Source organism: Anser cygnoides, chromosome 9 (genome assembly GCF_040182565.1).
Source record: "Anser cygnoides isolate HZ-2024a breed goose chromosome 9, Taihu_goose_T2T_genome, whole genome shotgun sequence".
Lineage (NCBI taxonomy): Eukaryota > Metazoa > Chordata > Aves > Anseriformes > Anatidae > Anser > Anser cygnoides.
Genome location: NC_089881.1, coordinates 20,187,820 through 20,208,144, shown reverse-complemented (window position 1 = coordinate 20,208,144; position 20,325 = coordinate 20,187,820). Strand labels below are relative to the sequence as shown.

General features: G+C 37.8%; 1 long non-coding RNA gene across 1 annotated transcript in view; it reads right to left on the bottom strand.

The window, feature by feature from the left end:
• Window positions 1–20,325, bottom strand: part of LOC106032012 (uncharacterized) — a 116,788-nt gene that overhangs the window by 57,435 nt on the left and 39,028 nt on the right. Inside the window, exon 2 of the long non-coding RNA XR_010833530.1 lies at window positions 19,281–19,412. This is a non-coding gene — a long non-coding RNA (uncharacterized lncRNA). The remainder of the gene's footprint in view (window positions 1–19,280; window positions 19,413–20,325) is intronic.

Sequence of the window (20,325 nt, the reverse complement as noted above, 5' to 3'; positions counted from 1 at the left end):
GTTACTCATTTAAATAACAAAAGAAGAAAAGGTTGCAAGTATAACACCAAACATGCCAGTAATGGACTGGGGTTAATTAGACTGAGAGGAACAGCTTGGGCTCTCCATTGTGAGCTGATGAAGACCACAGGCAGCAAAGAGCGTGGTAAAAGGAGATGGGCATGCCAGCAGGACAAAAAGGTCTTATATAATGTTTAGGCTGCTGGCAATTTTAAAACAGCATAGTTCATAGGAAAGAGAACTGGCTCTGGAAATTTTGAGGCCAGAAGATACTCTCTATTTTAAGACACTACACTTTATTCCCTTAAAAACAAGTCTGTGTGTGTGCGTGTGTGCATCAGCCATTTTTGTTGTCCCTAATAGTAATTAAAAGAATTTCCAAACTGATACATTTTACATACATTACAAAAATAATATGATCTAATAATAGTCGTAAGAACAGATAAATGTGTATTTACCAACAAGATTTACATATTTAGGTAAAAGCACCATTTCTAATACTACAATTTCACATTGCATTCCCATGCATCAAGCTCCAGTCAGAAAAGCAAGCAACCTTTCAGTTATAACAAGCCAGCTGAAAGGTCACCCTTTCCCCAAACTATGGCTAAATAGATTGCATCTCCTAGGTCTAGTATTACAGCCAGAGCAAAGTGTTTATGATCAATTCAATTAAAATGGTAATTTCAGGGGGGCTGGCAGCTCTCCTAAACTGTAGAGTTCTAGTTTACTTGAAGTCTCATGGCACAGGGTAATAATGCTGGAAACTTGCTGCTTTGCCACCGTGGTAATTTTCCACTATATTACATTGGAACTATTGTCCAAATGTAACTCCAGATAGCACCACAAAAAAAAGTTAAAATATTTCCGTATACCATTTTAATGTAATTATCACATCCCACTGAAAATACGTGAATAAGATCAAAAGATCATTGCAATACAGGCCAGTGACATTAATCACAAGGAGCTCTGATTCAAAGCTATGCTGCTTGCCAAAGAATGTCTTGCTGGGTCAAACAAGATCACCCAGCCCCCAGAACAAATTGTTGGAGTTACATCATTATTTTTTGCTCTTGAAGATGTTGATATTGTAGCAGGCCCTGAAGCAAAGCTCTGCTTCTAGTTGCAATTATATAAACCTCACAATTTTTACCACAAGTCCTCCTGAATGGTTTGGTGATAAAACATAAGCATAAACCAGAAAGCAATTATTGCATAGATCTATTAATAGATATTTCTCCAAAAAAAAAAAAAAAAAGACAAAAATACCATTCACATTCAGCACTGATGCATAGGGCATTTTTAAGGATTTTAAAAGGAAACTGTCGACTTGAAATTTCATTTCCTCCTGATTATATCGGACAAACCCAGAAGCTAACAGAAAGGATGAAGGTATTCTGATGTTGTTGTTGTTTGTTTTTAAACCATTCCCTCTTCTCATCTTTTCAAAATTTCTATGTTTTGTTGGCAAATCTGCTTTGCAAATTTGACCATCTCTACTCGGTTTCTTGTTGCATTGATGGCAAACACCAGCAAAACCACCACATCATTCAGGGGTCTGTAGCTGAACACTCACACAGACACTTTCCCTGGCTATGCGGAAAACAGCAGAGCAGTGTAGGAGTTCAAAGAGGTTGCAGTCAGAAAACAAACAGACACATACTCAAAGAAAAGTTAGGATGGTAAATGTCATCTTGTTTGTTATTGTTGTTCAAGGTCTACTGAAAAGACCTTTCAAAATCAGCATTACTAAAGGAGTGGGAAAGCTACCCAAACAACACTATGAATTAGAATTTATCAAAAATATATTTTTTTCCTAAGTAATACTGGCTGGTCGCTGCACTTGGATTTTAGTAAATCTAAGAAGTAACTGGTTTGCACTTAATCCTAAAAATGGTCAAACAATGTGACTGCAGATTCATGAATATTGTTTCAAAGTCTTGCTTACACTGCTGTTTGCTGAGACTGAAGCCAGGCTAGAGGTACCTGTCTTAGCCCTTAGCTAAGTAGCTGAGAGCAGTATAGCTGCAAGAAAAAAAGAGTTCAGTCTGGACTGTAAAGCCCTTCTGAAAAGCAGAACAAATATTTAGATTGCTGGCTTGCACTGAAATCAGCACTGCAATGGCTAAGAGTACCCAAGCCAACTCAACATGATTACACACTAAAGGCTTTCAGCAATGAAGTGTTCACATACCATTGGTCTTGAAATACCTAGACATGTAGTGACTGCGGAGCTCACTCAATCTGAAAAAAAAAAAAAAAGAGTAAAAAAAAAAAAAGTAAAGAATTCTGTGCCAATTTGCTGAGTGAAGATGTATGCAGCCAGCATAGCAAGGAAACTGCAGAACCTTACCTTTTTAATGGCATCAAATATAGAGGTAGTAAAAGGGGCTTTTATTTTCTGTTAAAGCTCTTAGAAATCTAACCAAGCAGTTAGTGGTGTAAAAATAAAAGGCCCAAAGCTAACAGAAATTACTGTCTTTATCTTTTCTTAAATTCAGTAGGTCTTAAAGTAGGCTTTCACAAGTGACACACTATATTTCACAAATCTTTAGCTGCTTTGTTTAGCGGTTACCTGTTTGAACATTCAAGAATTCCCTGAGACATTGCATACACTCTGAGTTAAAGACATACAGACAAGACCCTGAGTGATACATGAAGCAGAACAAAGGGAACAAAATAATTACTGTCCTGGTAACATATGAAGTCCTTGCTTAGGACAGACACATCAGGAATACAGATCCAAAAAGCATTAATTTCAGCTTTCAGCTGCCCACCTTCTTTGGCTCAAAAGCCTCGAAGAGGAGTCCAGAATAGGAAGGCAGCCTGCCTCCAGTTCATAACATTATTAACTTGCAGGTGCAGGGGAAACTGAAAGAAAAACAGTCACCTTGAGAAAATATATACCAATCCATGTTGGCATAAGGAATGGGTGTCTACCGAAGGGATAGCTATAACACTCTTACCAAAAAACAGCAAACCCCAATCACCACCAAAGAATAGGAAGCTGTGAAGGAACAGAAGAAAAATATATAAAGGAAAAATGAACCCACTATGTCTTCAGGATATCTAAAATATTCTGAAAGTAGTATTGTAGGTTTATTTAAACATGCCCAAAGCAGCAGATACAAATTCAGCATCAGCTCAAGTGACGACAAAAACAGAGCACTGGAGATGGGATTGTTTCAGGAAGAGAAACCAGAAGATGGTTTTTGCTTTGCCACTGAAGTTTGTGACGTTATGTAACTAAAGAAACTCAATGTACTTATGCAACATTTAATGGCAGTGCTAGATTTGTGGTTGTTGGCCTTGGCTGCAAATATATTTTAAAAAAGGCATAACCAAACTCTCAAAGCAATTAAATGCCCCAAAAAGACTTGTGCATGTCTATGTTACTCCTTCACTACAACAGGATCTGCTGCTGCTTCTATTAATACAAATCCTGTACGCTGGTAAGAACACATGGGCCTGCTTCTAATCAGCTAAAAAATTATGGGAGGACATAAGATATTCTTAGGCAAATTATAAAATGTAAAAGCTCACATAGGAGATCTAAAGTAATTTTTCTTCCAAAGGAAAAAAAAAATTACCCTCTCTTCTATGCAGCAAGAAGATACAGTTGTAGTTAGAAGCAGAAAGTTAAGAATATCTCAGGGTTTAGACAGGATTTTTTTTTAGAATTTAAAGAACTTTCTCTTTCCTTCTTTCTTCCTTTCTTTCTAACAGTAGGTTTCTTTGCCTTTTTTTTTTTTTTTCTTCTAGAATTTATAATTCCCCCGGTTGCCGCACTTTCAAGTGCTGTGCTGTGTATATGGACGATTATTCCTGTGGCTATTTAAACTCAAGTATTGATGAAGCTTTGACTGTTTTGAAGTACCCTCCATTTCATATACTGATACATCTTTGCAGACTTTTGTTGAAGCACAACATTTTCCACACAGAAGCAGAGAGCCTGAAAATGTAATTTATGAGATTATTTCATGTTTTAAAAATCACGTAAACACAATCATCGTGTCTGCCTCCAGTACTCTCTTGGGATTTAGAATGTTTGCCAACTGGAAAACAGGAAAAGACAGGAATGGAAATGGATTTAAAAAAAATAATTTTTAGAAAGCTTTGCCAGCCTTACCCAGACAGCAGCCTCAAATCCCGAGGACCCTCAGGAAAAAATAAACATTCAGGCAAAATGTGATAAAAAATGGGATTATGGTACTGTGTGGGGGCTAAAACCCACCTAGCCAGCTGGGATTCAGACCAGAATTCTCAGAAAAAGCATGAGCATTGTGTCGAACACCAAAGACCACAGCTGATTCTGTGAGCAACAGGCAGGGGATGAGGTGGAGAAGACCCCAAGAAGCGAGGAGCCAAGGACGAGAAGCAAAAGGATACACTGCCAGCACCAAGAGCTATGGGGAGCAGCTGCCATTCCCCACCCTGGTGTGGATCTGGCCTTACAATGTGAGGACCAAGAGACCGAAGAGATAATAACTGACTTTTTATGAGGTATGTAGATTTCTACCAATGATATTCAAAGTCATTGATAAAAATTTAAGAATCGTTGCTTACCTTCTGTTAACAGCAGGTTTGCACTGTCTGCAGACAAAACATCTTAGTGAAAAGACAAATGAAAAACTTCAGGAGACAACTTTCTGAGCCACATATCATTTATAAGCAACCTAGCAACATTATTGTTTCGAGGCAGACAAAAGGACATCTTTATAAAATATATGGCCGAATACCTAAAAGCTCCTCCAGTTTTACTTCATGCATATGGCCTTTCAGTACTATAATTTATATTTCTACTGCTCAGTTGCCCAGATGGGCTTTTACAATATCCTTCTCATAGCACTCCAGGTGTTGCAAATAAATAAAACACTTTATTTCAGGGAGATGAGAACAGAGTAGGTACCAGTGAAAGCTGATAATACATGTATTTAAGCAACAGCCATTACCAAATGTATTGTACAGTTATTATTAAGCATGCTAAGGGATCCTGTATATTATTCAAGTGTCGTAAATGAAAACTAAATGACCAAAACTACTTTCAGTGAACTGTTGACTTTGGTTCACAATTCTGTCATTGTGTCATATTCAATAAAGAAATCTATGGGATATTAGCATTAGAATGATAATTTGCCTAGCATGCCTTTTAGATATATCGTGCCACCAATATTAACAATAACTAAAAAAAAATAATAAAAAAAAATGCAAGAGATTCAATGAATTTCTAAGTGAGCAAATGGCCGTCCCTTTGCAGGGATTCAAGAAACAGAAAAGAGTCTGTTTGTTGCATGAATTATGTGTTGCAAACCATTTTCTGACCTCTAGTCTACAGCATATTAATTATTCACATAACTGCTTCTGAATGAAGAAGGATGGAGTGTGTGAGAAATGATCCTGAATCCTCAGCAGTCTCACACAAAGTGGGCTCTAACCAAGACCAAATTACTGGGGAATTACTTGGCATTTACAAAACAATGTACATATCTATTATTACATATTTGTATACATATATATATACATACAACATGTAATTATATAGAGAGACATGGCTACATAGAGATACCTGTGTCCTTAGGTCTTAGGGTTAGATTAGATCTAGCCTCAAATTTATAAAAGGACAGACTTCATTCCCCAAACCTGTGAGAGCAAGTAGGAAGAGAAACTTTGGCACAGAGTTTTATATCTGACGTGCCTTTTAAATAGGAGTACTATTATTTATACTTCTGTAGTGTGAGAACTGGTGGTGGGGGTAGTTTCTTTGCTTTTACACAGAAGGATAAAAATGAGCCCTTAGAGACATCATATTCTGCATAGACAAAAGGAAGAAGACGCTACACAAACCAGAGAGCAGTGAGATGTACAAACATGACTAGCATTTAAAAGTTTATGAATTTTTTTTTTAAGGTAGCACTTGAGAATTCTTTTTTTTTTTTTTTAATAAAAGATAGTGCTTCTTTTAAGCAATGCCAATGCTTAACATCAGGCCAGATGAATGTGTTTGGATATAATGAGTGTTCAGTCCATTGTAGCATACAAGAAAGTGGGTTCTTACACAATTATTATCTCACTTGTCATTGTACTTTTACATAACATGCAGACACAAAGAGCTGGCTTGAAAGAAACACGTTTTTGCTCCGTTTAACTCAGTATATTTACTAAGTGTTGTTTTTTTTTTGACCAAAATAAAATTATCATGATAATTCCTTTACACCAGTGCCAAAAAAAAAATCACACCACATGATGGGTAGCATGGCAGTGTGTCTTAAATTGCTACATCTTTTCTTTTTTCCTTTGTTCTACTGAGTGAAAAGAAGTCTGCCCCTGTAGGGTGCTGGTGTGTTTGAAAAGAAAAGGTAATTCGACAATACCAGAAATGAGTAGGTGATTCAGCAAAGATACCACCCCTCCTCTTTTCTCCTTATTACTCACCTGTCACTCCTAAAAGGAAAAAAAAGTCTAGTACTTACAGATGTAACATTGCTGTCTACCACAGTCGAAGTTTCCCCACATCTAACAATGACACTACGATTAGACCAGAGTTTTTTGTTTGTTTGAAACGAGGCTGTAATTAAACCCAGATGCCTCAAACATCCACTCCTTTTAAAAGATACTTGGATACTGTCTATGCTTACAAGCAGGTATCTGGTATTTCTCTACTTGGCACAAAGGACACGATAAAACTGTGTCTTTAAACATTTAATTTTATCACATTAGTTGGCTGCTTTCAAGACAAGTGATGTTTCGAAGTAATTTCTATGGCTTAGTGGTGAAGTCTTTCCAAACTCAACATCTACAAATCTACATCTCAATATCTACACTGCTGGAAATACTCTCAGTGACTCAAAGGTCATTTCTTAATTTCTGGGAAGGGTAAGAATGAGGAAAGGAATATACTCACGCTTTGAGAATAGAGACCCTTCAGTCATTTCTAGCAAATTAGGAATGACACATTTAAGTATTTTCAGTGTAGTATTGTAATCATTGGAGGGATGATAACAGTATTCAAGCCATTTTAACTTTCCAAAGCATAAAATAATCTAGTGGTTGCCATTTAGCATAATACTGAAGTTATGATAGCATTCATTCACAAAGGTAAAATTTTCCAGAATCACTTAGGAACATGACCTTATATTGATTCTGTAGTGTTTTCATACAAATCCATATATATTTATTTCACACTCCTTTTTTTTAACAGGCCAGATAAGAGAAGGTCCCCAAACTGAGAGTCCTGCAGTACAGACACCCACTAGGAGCTTCCATTTTTTGTTAAAGTCACAAAAAAAATAAGTGTGGGGGGGCATACTGAATGAGAACATCTCTTCAGGGGTCATTGGACACACTGCATACATGCATGGCCAGTGTAGCTGAGCAGTAAACTTGGTAATTAATTTTTAGGCATTATAAAATATATATTTTTCTTTTTTTCTCATGTAAAAGCTTTCAGGAACATTCACTCCAATTAAAAAATGAAACTTTTTGTCACAGGTTTATTGTTTTTGCTTGCCTCAGGCAGGCACTTCAGAGATTGAGAGTAGCATACATTCACAAACAAACAAAATGACGTGTGCCTACATGTTCACCTGGGTGGGGACAGCAAGCTCTACGCTCTCACAAGAGAACTCAGATATACACACCTAAACTTGGACACACATACAGGCAGCAGGCTTGGCCTGCATTAAGATACAGCTTCAGGAAAACATATGGGTGCACTGTTCCAGAACTCCCGTACAAGAACGATAGCAGAAATTAAATGATCCAGATTAAGACCTGACTGCTGTACATTCATTAGTATCTCACACCCAAAGCAATTACTGAGTCGAATGTGACAAGTGAATATTATATATGAACTTCGCACCCTCCTAATAAACCTCACAGTAGCAAGTTTTCAAAGAATTATGCTTTAGGCAAGGTTTGTCTGGTGAAGCCAAGGAAGTAGTTTTAACATTTTCTAAACATCCCTTTCTGTTTCCTAAGTTTCTTTTTCTCCTTGAGACTTCCATAGTCCCAGGGACAGCTTCAGACTCCTCTCCTGTGCTATGTTTATTCACTACAGAAACAGTTGCAGCATTGTGTGACTTATCACAATGAGCCCACAAGACTTGCATGTTAAATACTGACTACCAAATAATCACAAGAAGCCATTCTCCAGGAAAAGAGTGAAACAAGTAAAGAAAAAAGCAACTCAAAATACAACTGATAAGCTGTTTGAAAGCATTATCTCATCTCAAAGGACCATCCATGAATAGAAGACTAAATTCATCAGTTGTTCCCTGAACTGGTGGCTCAGCTCCGAGAGATAAATTAATCAAATTATTCCAGAAAGAAAATAAGAAAACTCATTTCAAAATTCAGACAGACGTTCAAGAGACTGTTAGTTATGGACTTCTCATCTTTACCTGCTTTCACAATATTTTCCAGAATTAAAAATCACTCAAGACAATGGAGAGACCTTCTCTTATTTAAATTGGCTTTGAAATATATTATAAGCATACAAAATCTAATCCTATGACCATTGTACCTTTGTACATCACAGAAGCTAATGGTGTTAGAATGGTATGCAAAAGGTGTTCATTGAAATGAGGCTGAGCCTTGAAAGACCGCTGCTGTGATGGTTTTAGGGGCTCACAGTCAAGCCCCATGTACCTGTAGCTGAAGGGCAAACAGACATTTCCTTACCCACTTACAGGCTTACTACTGCCATGACACCTACAGGAAACTGAAAAGTTTTAGACAAAACATAAATAAAACAAACAAACAAGCTTGTTTTATTGTTTCATCAGAATGTAGCTACCCATCACTTCAAGATTACTTGAGCTTGAAAGAAAAACATCTTAAACCACCCCTTTATCTGGGAAGAACCCTGTTCCCCGCTAGTGATGCTCTGTCTTCTCATTTCAGTGTGGTGGGATCTGCCTTCAGCAGAGCACTGCTCCTACAGACAGCCAGATCATAGCAGAGAAACTGTTTTAGAGAGAAATTCAATTTGGCAGGGAGCTTTATTTTTTAACCAGTCTCTCCTCGGGAGGTTAGGAAACTATGGAATACAGCCAAGAAAGAGAAGGAAACTAGAACTATCCTGAGCAGAAGAATGACATTAGAGTTCTCCCAGGTTTCCAACAATAGCTCATTTCCATGAACACAATAAAGCATTCAGACAAAGGCAAGAGGAAGGAACCAAAAATTTTTAAGTTGCTGTTGAAGTAAAGTCATTGATGTGACTGGAGACATAAAACTGTAATTCCAGATACCATGATAGGAGAATTGATCTTGAAGTTTGCAAACTGAAAAAGAATACTGAATATTTGGTACATGTTTTTAGAAAGTGCACAGTGCCAAAAAAAAAAAAAGTATGATTGTATCAGGCACGTGAATTTCAGTTACAGAAGCAGAAGCTTTGCCAGAAGCCTTTGTTTTAGTTACCTTGGGAGAGGGAATACTTGGGCCTCTCCAGCTACGTAATAACGTTACAGCATCAACATTATTTCTGGACAAGGGAAAGTAATTTTCCCTAGTTAACAAGCTTCTAAATATTTTTTTTAAATTATTTTTATGCTAGCAGCCTACCCTACATACTACAATATATTAGGAAATTTCCATAGTTTTGAAAAGCATCACATTGCTCTTTCTCCTTTATTAGGATAGGTGAATTATAGATTTGCCTACCTTGTATTAAATCAGATTTAATATTTATCTGGTGCTGCAAAGTGACTTTGAGCAAAATTTTACGCTAGTATGCAACATTTCATCCACACAGAATCTTTGCCTGCCTTTTCTTTTGCTGCTTAGACTTAAACTGTTGTTGAAACTCTTAATACCTGTTGAAATCCAACAGATTTTGTTTGCTTAATTGCAGTCTCTCTTAGTTTTAAGGTTCAGGGCTGCTGGTAACTGCAACACTGGGCAGTTCCTGGAACTGCTTCTCAGTTACAGATCTGGTATTCTAGTATCTGGAATCCCAGCTGATTATGACAGTATTTTCAAAAGGTTTCCATATGTACTAAGAGGCTAACATGAAATTGAACAAGCAAGGTTTCAAGTTATCTTATTCTTCTCCACACTTCAGAAGAAAGTGCATGGGCTATGTCAACTGCTTTAATGCAAAAATCATCACCTTTACAAAGTTCGAGGCAAATCCTACGGATGATGTTGCTGGTGTCTTAAAATAAGTATTTTCCTGTCTTGTTAATACCCATCTTTACTTCTCTTGCATTTCAAAACAGGTTTTGATACGTAAATCAGGGTCTGGCCCTGAGTTTCTTTCCACTAATTTTAACAACTGCCAGGTGGACTTACAATATGTAAAGAAAAATGACTGAACTTAACCACATTGAGTTTAGTTTTACCATCTTTACGCGCTCGTCATTTGCCAAATCTTCTGTTACACAGACAGTTAAACACTCCCAGCTGCGTAGCGGAGGGATACTCTTGTTCCTATAAGGACCTGTGTTACTTCATCTATGTTACTCAAGGACGTGTGATACAGCGTTATATCCTTGCACATTGTGCTCCCACATTGTTTCTCTGTACCTTTGTGCTCTCCATGGTGAACGTGCAGGTAAATTCTTTCCAACTACATCTGAAAACTGCTTTTCCCATCACTCTGTTTTTAACTTCAGACTTCACTATTTTTGAACCTCATCTGCTGAAAGCATTTAATCAATTTGCCTTTCCTTTTCAGATTTTGGACCTATTGGATACACTAGTCAAAACCAGCCCTTACAGTAGTAATAAATATCTGCAAATGTGTCATTTTCTTGGGCAGAGCATACCAGACACATCTCCCAAGAAGAAGCCATGGTGCATATCCCTGTTTCCTGTATACTTGACAAGTTCCTTAGGGCATACTGAGTGGGGCAGCTGGAAGCGTGCCTTTCCTTAACCCATCCACCTTAGCTGGTTTCTCTCCCTGATTATCCAACTGACTTACTTTTGGCTGTCAAGAAAAAACCTCGGTAATGTACAGCATGTGTGTTGAGTCACAACATAGTGCAGCTTTGTGATACTGAAGGCTGTCCAGCTGCCAGCTCCTGGGGGTGCCTTTGAAAATCTTTTCCAATGAATCTCCTCTTAAGTAATCACTCTGCCAAATATCAGTTGTCTCGAAGAGCTTGGTTTTTAAGAAAAGGTCAAACAAAATTGCAATGAAAACCCTAGGGACACTTGCAAAAGGTCACTTAAGACAAAGGGGATTCCCAGCTGAAGTACAGGTTTCACCACTGTGCATATAGTCAGTAGACTACCTTGTCAGAGAAAAGCTTTAATTCAGAGTCAAAATTGATGCTTATAATTTTGTCTGCACAATCATCCGTACACCCAGTAAATGAAACAGTCACATCCAGCTACATGATTTGCAGACTGTTACCCAGTCATCCAAATAAAACACTCTATTCCACAACTGTATTACTTATGATGGCAAATAAAGTTGCAACATGATGATACTTACAGAACTGTAGTGGCCCATTTATATGAAGCTTTTTAAGAGCTGGCCTCAGGAAATGTATTTTCAGTTCTATGGTTGTTGGGCTGGATGAGCATTTCACAGGGAATAATTTATTTGATTAATTTAGGGCCATTATTGGTTTACAAAATTCCTTTGTGCTGACTTCTCTGACCACTTTGTTTATTATTTGAAGTTACAGAACAGATGGTTTGTTCAAAAATATATTTTCGCCTAATGATTGCTCATAAATTCTCTGTCCTGGATGGAGGTTCATATATTTGCTATGCAGGCTCTGTGAACTGGATTTTTAACTCACAGAGCATGGCCTGGATTCTTAGCTGACATTTTTCTCTTCTGTGTGTGTGTGAGCTATTTTCCCAAACCACAGATTGTCTTTAAGAAACTGTCTAGTTTAAAAAAACTTGTTAAAGATATGTGTAACTTACAATTTCTGAAAAGACTAACTAAGGCTACTTCAGACGTCTATGTACAGATACTTCAGTACTAAATAGATCAAAACCAACACACACGGCAATTGATGAAACAGCAAATGAGACTCAACAAAACGTTTAGAAGAAGCAAGTAAATGAAATATAAGATGTCTATGAAGTGAGAAAACAGTTTTCTTTGCTGTTCACAAAAACGTTACTATTACTGCCAAGAGGGAGGCAGAACTGGTCCAAGAGGACGCCACAATTCTAACTGGACTAATTACAGCTCTCTTAGATGAAGATGAGCCTTTCAAATGAATCTGTTTAAACATCTGTCTAAACCAGGTAAGAATTCGGATAAATTGGCTGTTGTTTTTAAACCCTATATGAAACTGCTGTAGGAAAGCATAGCAAGCACGATTCCTCAGTAGGTCCGTATGCGAACAAACAACAGTGATGCAATCAGGCTTACATTTTACTACTAATGATGTGTTTATAGATATTTACCTTTGCAGCAGTATCAGAGACTGTATCTTGAATTGCTATTAATGCCTTTCTACACAGATTAATAAAGAGCGAAGCTATTGAGATGTATGGTTTCCACTCCTGTTTAGCCTAGTGTAACATTGCCATCTACAGGATTTACAGCACAGAAGCTCTGCAGTACTCAAAGACCGATTTTACAATCAAGGAATAGAAACCACTGAAGGTGAAAATGTAAGTGCCCAAAATTAGCCCTGTTTGATCAGCCTGATGAACTGCTATTTCACAAATTATCTAGTAATAGTATGGCTCACCAACAAAAGCAATATATTAAATCAGCTACTACTGTCTTGCATGTAATAAAGCCAAGGGATTTCCTTTAATCTAGTTGAATTACGCACCAGGACAAAAAGAAACATTAAGTACCAGGGGCTTCTGATTTAGTTACTCATCAGAAATTGACGTAAGTTACTTTTTCATACAAAAATTTTATATTATACTCTTCAGATGACTCAGAGAAGCCTTTCTCAGCATTTGTCTTAGCTTTGAAAACGCATTTATGCAAGATGGATCGCTACTTGCCATAACTGGCTATGGAAATCCCTTTGCAAGAACTAAATATACTGGCAAGAGAGATTAAAAAAACACATATTCAAGTTCTTAATTTTAGGCAGCTGTTTAAATTTAAGCCAGCTGTTTAACCTCTGTATTTATTTATTTTTAAAATCTCAGCATTGTTTCAAGATGGCTCTGAATTATTTAGACATGTTGGCCTTCTAGAGTTAGCTCTCAAGCTGGTTTCACATTTAGCATTCTGCTAATGAAATGTTTTCAGGAGTCAAATGCTACGTTAGGTGAGCAAGCACCCCAAGAAACACCACAAACCGAAGTGATATATTATCAACGAGCCCTGAATTAGAGCAGCTTCACTCAAATCTCTCTTAGTGTGACAAGGAAGAAAAACAGAATTAAACAGTGATCAATAAGTACTGGGGAAATGCTGGAGAGGTCATAGGAGGCAACTTGAATGAAATAATCTGATTGCAAGTGTGATCTTTGATGTCAGAAAAAGTGGTTATTGACTTTAATTCAAGAAAGACAGAATGCTGCAAGACATTTTCATTTTTGAGAATCAAATAAAAAAGTAAATCAGAAGGGAAAAGAACAGGAGCAATAAAAAAGACAAGGGATTTCAAATTTGAGATGAAAGCTTTCTGTGTATGCAGAAAAGTCATAAACTTGAATTTTAATGCACCAAGATGGCTCTCTAGTCATTGAGAACTGCTAGATTGATTTTGCCTGCCCAATTTATACGGGGAGGGGGGGGGGGGGAAACACAGCCAGTTGCCAAAATTAAAAATAAATAAATAAATAAATATCCCATTGACCCAAGCTGAACATATTTTCATTTTTCAGTTCAGTGGTCAAAGTAGAAAATCAATTGTGTTCACAATTCTATCTCAACATTCTTAGTCCACAAGACGCATTTCTGGAGCAGAATTGGAAGGTGTAATGTTGCCGCATGCAGAGGAACATTCTGGTTTCAGGTTTCTCTTTTGACAGCTTCACACAGATCTAGCTGAGACAAACAGACAAGACTAAAAAGCTGATTTATTTCAATTTCAAAACTAGCAGTCTCCCATACTTTAGCATAACAATACGGCTGCTAGCAGGGGGTTGTCAGCATTAAGATATCAAGGCAGTTAAGAGACTTTCCAGATTGAGCTGATGGCTGTTCATACTTGAAGTCAGTCAGCAGTTAGGTTGTGAACCAACAGCATCTGTAACAACGCTGAAGATGTTGCAGAGGGCACAAATGTATGTGTTACTCTGCCATTTAGTTTGCCCTATCTGACCCTACTGTTTCAAGCAGCTGGTAAAACGCTGTAGGCTTCCGAGAACAATGCATTAAAAACTCCTGTCTGCTATGGCCAAGAATTGACAGACGTGTTTGGAGAACACCCCTCTGCAGTGCGGAGTACTGGGCACTACAGCAATGTTTGTCATTCCGTCAGCTTTGACCACAATACTTTTCTGTTACTACTGTCACAAAAGAAGCAAATGGCAAGTCAGAAGTGAATCCTTACATGTTAGTATCCTTACAGGGTCATGATGTCTAGAAGATACAGCACTCTTCTCCTTGGTGAAGCTCTGCTATTACCAAAATAATATCAATATTATAATAATTAATTAATGTCTTGAAATTTCTCATTGAGTCTTTTCAGGACCATTTTGTTGCCCTGTCTAAAGCTCAGGCCCTTATTACCAGGAGTGTTGACAGAAAAACTTTAATTTCAGGTTTGTATTGACGAAAATATTTACAATTCACATGCTGTTTGAGGTTCACCAGTTGCCTAAAAGTTGTGAGTGAATTTACATCTCAGATTATATTTCTTCTGGATGATATATCTCAGGATTTTTAAATGATTTGCAGAAGAAAATTAATTTAAAAGTGATTATTCCCAATTTTAATTTTTACAATACCAAAAGTAAAGTACCAAAAGACCATATGTTTGCACAGTCAGCACTTCAAAATGCTTTACGGAGATTTAAAAAGGCTGTATTATGACCATACACATAATACAGAGGGGAAGTGGAATTCAGAGCTATAAAGAAACAAAGATGTCTACACCTTCAGCTCCCTAAGGAAGTTAATAAGGTGGAAGGATGGCCAGAGGTCAGGGCTGGTGATTGGCACCAGCACAGTGAGGGCTCCCACCCACAAAGTTGCTGGTCCGTGGGGCTAGGAAGGGGCTGCTGACATTAGCCTGGAAAAAGAGATGAGGAAGAGTGAGTGGATGCAACATTCAGGGGATTAGGCAGGAGCACACCTTTGCTGCATATATTTTATAATGACATGCACCAGGAGGGCAGGGCACATCCTGCACCACCTCAGTTGATGTCTTGAAAAATTACGCTGAACCTTGCATGCCCTGCTTACCGTGCCAGCCTGCCCTCCTCTGTACCCCCAGCAGCTACAGCAGCCCAGCCAACAGACAGGGAGACACCGGCCTCCTGCTGTCCCGATTTGTTTGGTGAGTTGGATTTATTCATGCAGCCTTTCTGAAGTGCAAGGTCCTAGCACTAAGTACCCATTTACCAGTTCAACCCAGCACAGAAAGCAGTGCCACTTTCTTTTCACCCGAATCTGGCTTCTCTGACAATTACTCTGTTATCTACCGAGCAGATATCCTAAGCTCCTCATTAAAAGCATCCCTTCTGTTGAGACTGGCTGCCATGATTTAGTATAGACTGGATCTTGTAAAGTCCACGGAGCTCACACAATTCCAGTGAATTAGAGGTGCTGAGATGTCCTTGCCAATCTGCTGCTGCCTCTGCCCTGATCCCAATTCAATGGCTTGTAAGTCACAACGGGGAAGCGGAATAACGATGCTCTGACCAGCGTAACCTTGGGCAGTTAGGCTGGAATATGTTAAATTACAGTAGTCAAGGCTGTGATAAATGCCTGTTCTTGAACAAGCGATGAATAACTCTGCATTACAGTTGTAAAATTGTGATATTTTACGATTTATATTTTACATAAAATATGAACTTCTAGTGGGGTTTGCGGGGTAGCGCCTTTGGGAAAAACTTGCAAAAGCTTGGTTAACATTCACACTGCTAATCCCAGAGATGGATTGGGCATCATTAAATAGAACAAAAATGTTGCTGAATAAATAGTTAAGGTTAATGGTTTTCTATGCCAAAGAGAAAATAAATTATGCCAACATGTTGTATTAGCCATACCTTAGAATTGTTAAATAAAATAAGTGACTCAAAAAAATGGTCTAGGAAAATGAGATAGTATCTAACTGCATTTGGAAAAAGAGCAAGAGGCTAATTAGAGGGAAAAATATATATTTAAAACAGGACTGGTCTTATTGGGATCAAAGACACCTTCAGATGATGAGCAAAGGGGCAGTCCTAAACAGAAACCCTAGGGAGCCAAACGCAGTGAGCCAAAGGAAACCTTTCATTCAGTGCCTGTGGGGAACAGAACCTGCTTTGTAACAGATGGTCCCTGTCTGCCTTCTGACATCTTTAGCAGTTTTAATCTGAGGCACGTCTGTGCTCAGCTTCCTTTTATTCTCTGCCTTCTCTAACAACATGACCACATGTAAGCAGCTTTCTTTGCAATAAAGGTTCATCCAGACAGACCTCCAGGTACGCTTTTGTAACCAGCACGCGAAACTATACCGTGGCATGGTTAAGACTTTGATTTACACCCACTCAGAGACATTACAGTTTGATAAAAACAATGACAACTAATTCTCACGTAGCCTGAGTTTGGGTATTCACAGTTCCTACATGGTCGTGCCTTATCATGAGTGAGGAAGTAGTTGTCTTATCACAGAAGAAAACACCTGCAGCAGACGGGACAGTGGGGAGAGAAGGAGCAGGTTTGACTACAGATCCCATATACTACAGTCTAAAAGAACGTACTTTCTTCATTTTGGAATGCTTTTTTTTTTTTCTACGATAGTGATATGTTGTGCAACAGTGCTGTTTTCTGTCTAATCAATGTCAGCTCCCTGCAAATGTCTGTTCCCTCGGCAGCCTTCAAGGTGGGCAGTACACAATTTCACACGTAGGAAGTGCGATTTGAGAGACAAAAAAAGAGCTATTGTTTCTCTGTTCCAGACAAGAGCAGCTATACTCAGGCCTCATCAGGTCTTCTTAAGGAAAGTTTTCAAAGTTTTCAGTCTAACTCACCTATTTCACAACACAGCATCATTTACACTGGCAGAGCCGACAGGCTGAGTGATTTGTCTCTGGAACTACAATCTGAACTCATCACGTAGAGCAAACCGTCCTGAGTCGCTGTTAAAGGCTGTCATGCCAGATGTGAGAGCCCACCTGTATTCCCTTGCTCTGCTGTAAATTGCAATCAATTTGAAATTATTCTGATGTCCTATTTCATATTTACACTTTCCTGCCTCAGAGCTAGTTAAGATGAAATTTACCTAACTAGCTCCTACCTCCCTGCTGTGTGATGAGTTTAAAATGTGTGGTTCACGAAAGTTCTTAATATTGTGTTGTAGCTAACTCATATTAAACAATATATCAAAGTTTCTCATCCTTTAATCTCTGAAGGCTAATAACCAACTCCCTTTCTGAATTAGAGAGACCATGGAAAACCAAACTGTTCAAGGGCCTCATTAATCCCTGCTGTAACTTGACGCACTTCATGTTATATCAGGAAATACATCTGACCTCCTATGACATTATCCCATACCAAAGTGACTGTGAAGGATCAGCCTTGTTGTGCCAGCCATTTATGTTACGCTGTGAAAAGCCCTGCAATTTCCCTGTGTCCTCATCTCAACAGAGTGACAATGTCAGAGGCTAAATTTCCAATATGCCAGAGCTCCAAGTTGACCAGCTCTTTAATATAATATGCATGAAGGTCATACATAGCTGTCACCTCTGATATGTATTTTGCACAGAGTTATTTTCTTAGCCAAGAAGAAATTCACTAGAGTACGTTACTAAACTGAGAAAAATAATGTGGGACAATGGGAAGAGGCCACGTAAAAAATGAGACAATCAGGCCCGAAGCCCCAGTTCATTTTGATTGCATTGGCATGCTTGATCCAACTTTTACAACAGCCTTAAAAGAGAAGCATTTTTCCTGTTTGAATTGCATTAAGAAGTGGAATTAGCTTTATAAATATAAATCAGTTAAGCATAATGCAATATTTATGCCACGGTATCTGATTTTTCCCCTTTAGGATTCTATTTAAAAGGGAAATAACAAGAAAACTTAGCGCTCTCAGAAAGAGAGTGGGCTTACAATTTATGCTAATTAATTTTCATATTGACACAAAATGAAACCCCTCATTTTATTCGATTGCAGTAAGGAGAAAAAAAAAGATTAAACCAAATAGATTTTTTTTCTGCAAGTGGTAATGCTGTAAGAGAAATTGCTTTTTTTTTTTACCAGACATGTTAACTCTCATTTACTCGTTCTTCCACTGCCCAGCATGCAGACCACTGTGCCAAAACCAGTCCCAATTCCCTGTCCCAATTCCCCAGACACAAAGGCAAAGGTATAAGCAAGAAAAATAGTTCAATTTATTTGAAGCCATGAAAAGCTCCTATCAAGATCAAGAATCTATTATTCTAGCCACTATATGAAAAGAGCAATAGCCCATCCCTGAACTCAAAAGAGGTTCATAATTTTCCATTAGATCAAATAACATCATTCAAAGTTGGAAGAAAAAACTTACCGTTAGCTAAGGTAGAAAAAATAATTCTGTTAATAGAAAAACTATTTGGAACTTGAAAAAAAAATAAATCCTACCAGTTGGCTAATTCCATATACATTCATTGAAGAATCTATGCCAAATTCATGATTGTTCTAACTCAGTGGGTTCCACTGATGCTACATCAAAAACGAAACCCTAGTCCACTGAGGTCCATTTTCCGTTAGAACTATTGATCAAGCATCTGCAAACTTGACCTGAAATTTTCTTCCAACTTTAGCTGAGTCAAATTCTTTTTGGTGCTCAGGTGGATTCATTTTTCTCTTCCCATCTCCCACACATATGTCCCATCTCATTTGGGCAATAGGGAAAGGTTCTGTACTGCTAGAAGTGACATTCAGTGTTACGCCTTTGATTATTTTAGAGAGACGGAAAACATCTGGGGAGTAGTAACTCAACTTCACTGACCAACTCAGGCTCTGTCAACTTTGTCCCTTTCTTCAAAATATTTACTCTTCTTTACTACAGTTTAATTAATTATTCAGTCAGTTTTTTTTATATTGTTAATAGAATTTGCCCATCATATTGATTAGCTGGCTTAGTTCAGCTGGATTCATAGGATAAATAAGATTTCTTTGCAATCTGAAAATCCCGTTGCTCTAGTGACTACGTTTCTTTTTTCCCCCTAATTTTAACAGAAATAGCAGCACTAATTACCTGCCCTTATGTCAATGTTCCCTCAGCAGCATCCTCCGGTATTGAATTGCTGGTTCCCTTATTGTTGCTGTCATTAGCACTGGAGTAATCTTTTAGGGAAAATTTCATTCAGCCAGCCTGAGGTTCTTACTTCTGTAACAGAAAAAGAATAATTTCTCAGAATCAGGATGTTGTCTATCCTTAATGAGACAGAGCATGATTAGAAATGGAGATATTTTCCATTTCCCATCCACTCTCATTTTAATTTCACTAAAGCAAATGCAGGCTTGTCCTGAGATACATGTTGTGCCTGTTCACAAAAAAATGCTAATTCTTAATCTCAGGTTTGCAGCTTTCTCAGACATCATAAAATACTAATTCAGTTTTCCTTATTTTAATGGGTTTTCCCCACTACAGTTTTCAAGCAGACATGGAAGCTAGATTTATTCATGTCTGGTAATAGTGTGATGTTATAGTCCTCAGCTAAACAAAGATACCAACAATATCAGCAAGAAGAAAAAATAGAAGAATGTTATGATTTACACTATGATAGCAAAAAAAATAAAATTAAGCTAAGATCAACCTCCCTCATCTCAGCCTAAGACATAAAAAAAATATATTATTTTTTAATTTACTGGAACAGCTGTTTAACAGTTTAATTTGATTGAGATAACAGTAAGAAAGCAACTCTACTCCACTGCTTTTCTATTCTAAATATTTGCCTTAGTCACTGTGTTTTTCTTTGTATCTTCCCCATTAATATCAAGGATATTTACAGATAGTTGACTTTGCTATTCCTTACAGAATTTCATTTTTAAAATAGCAGGGAAATGAATTGGGGCAGGAAGGCTATGGAATATATTTGGCACTAATTTGTTACTAAGAAGGGCAATTTCAGAAGGTTTAGTAGACAAAGGAAAAGCCTAAGTCTTCCTCCAGGGAAAGGTGACGTGAAGGACAGATGTGTAAGGAGGTGAAAAGCAAGCAAATCGTACCTGTTGGCAGATGAGGATGACAACTTCAGATGGCAGAAAACAACACAAATTCTGCTTTCTCATATATAAGT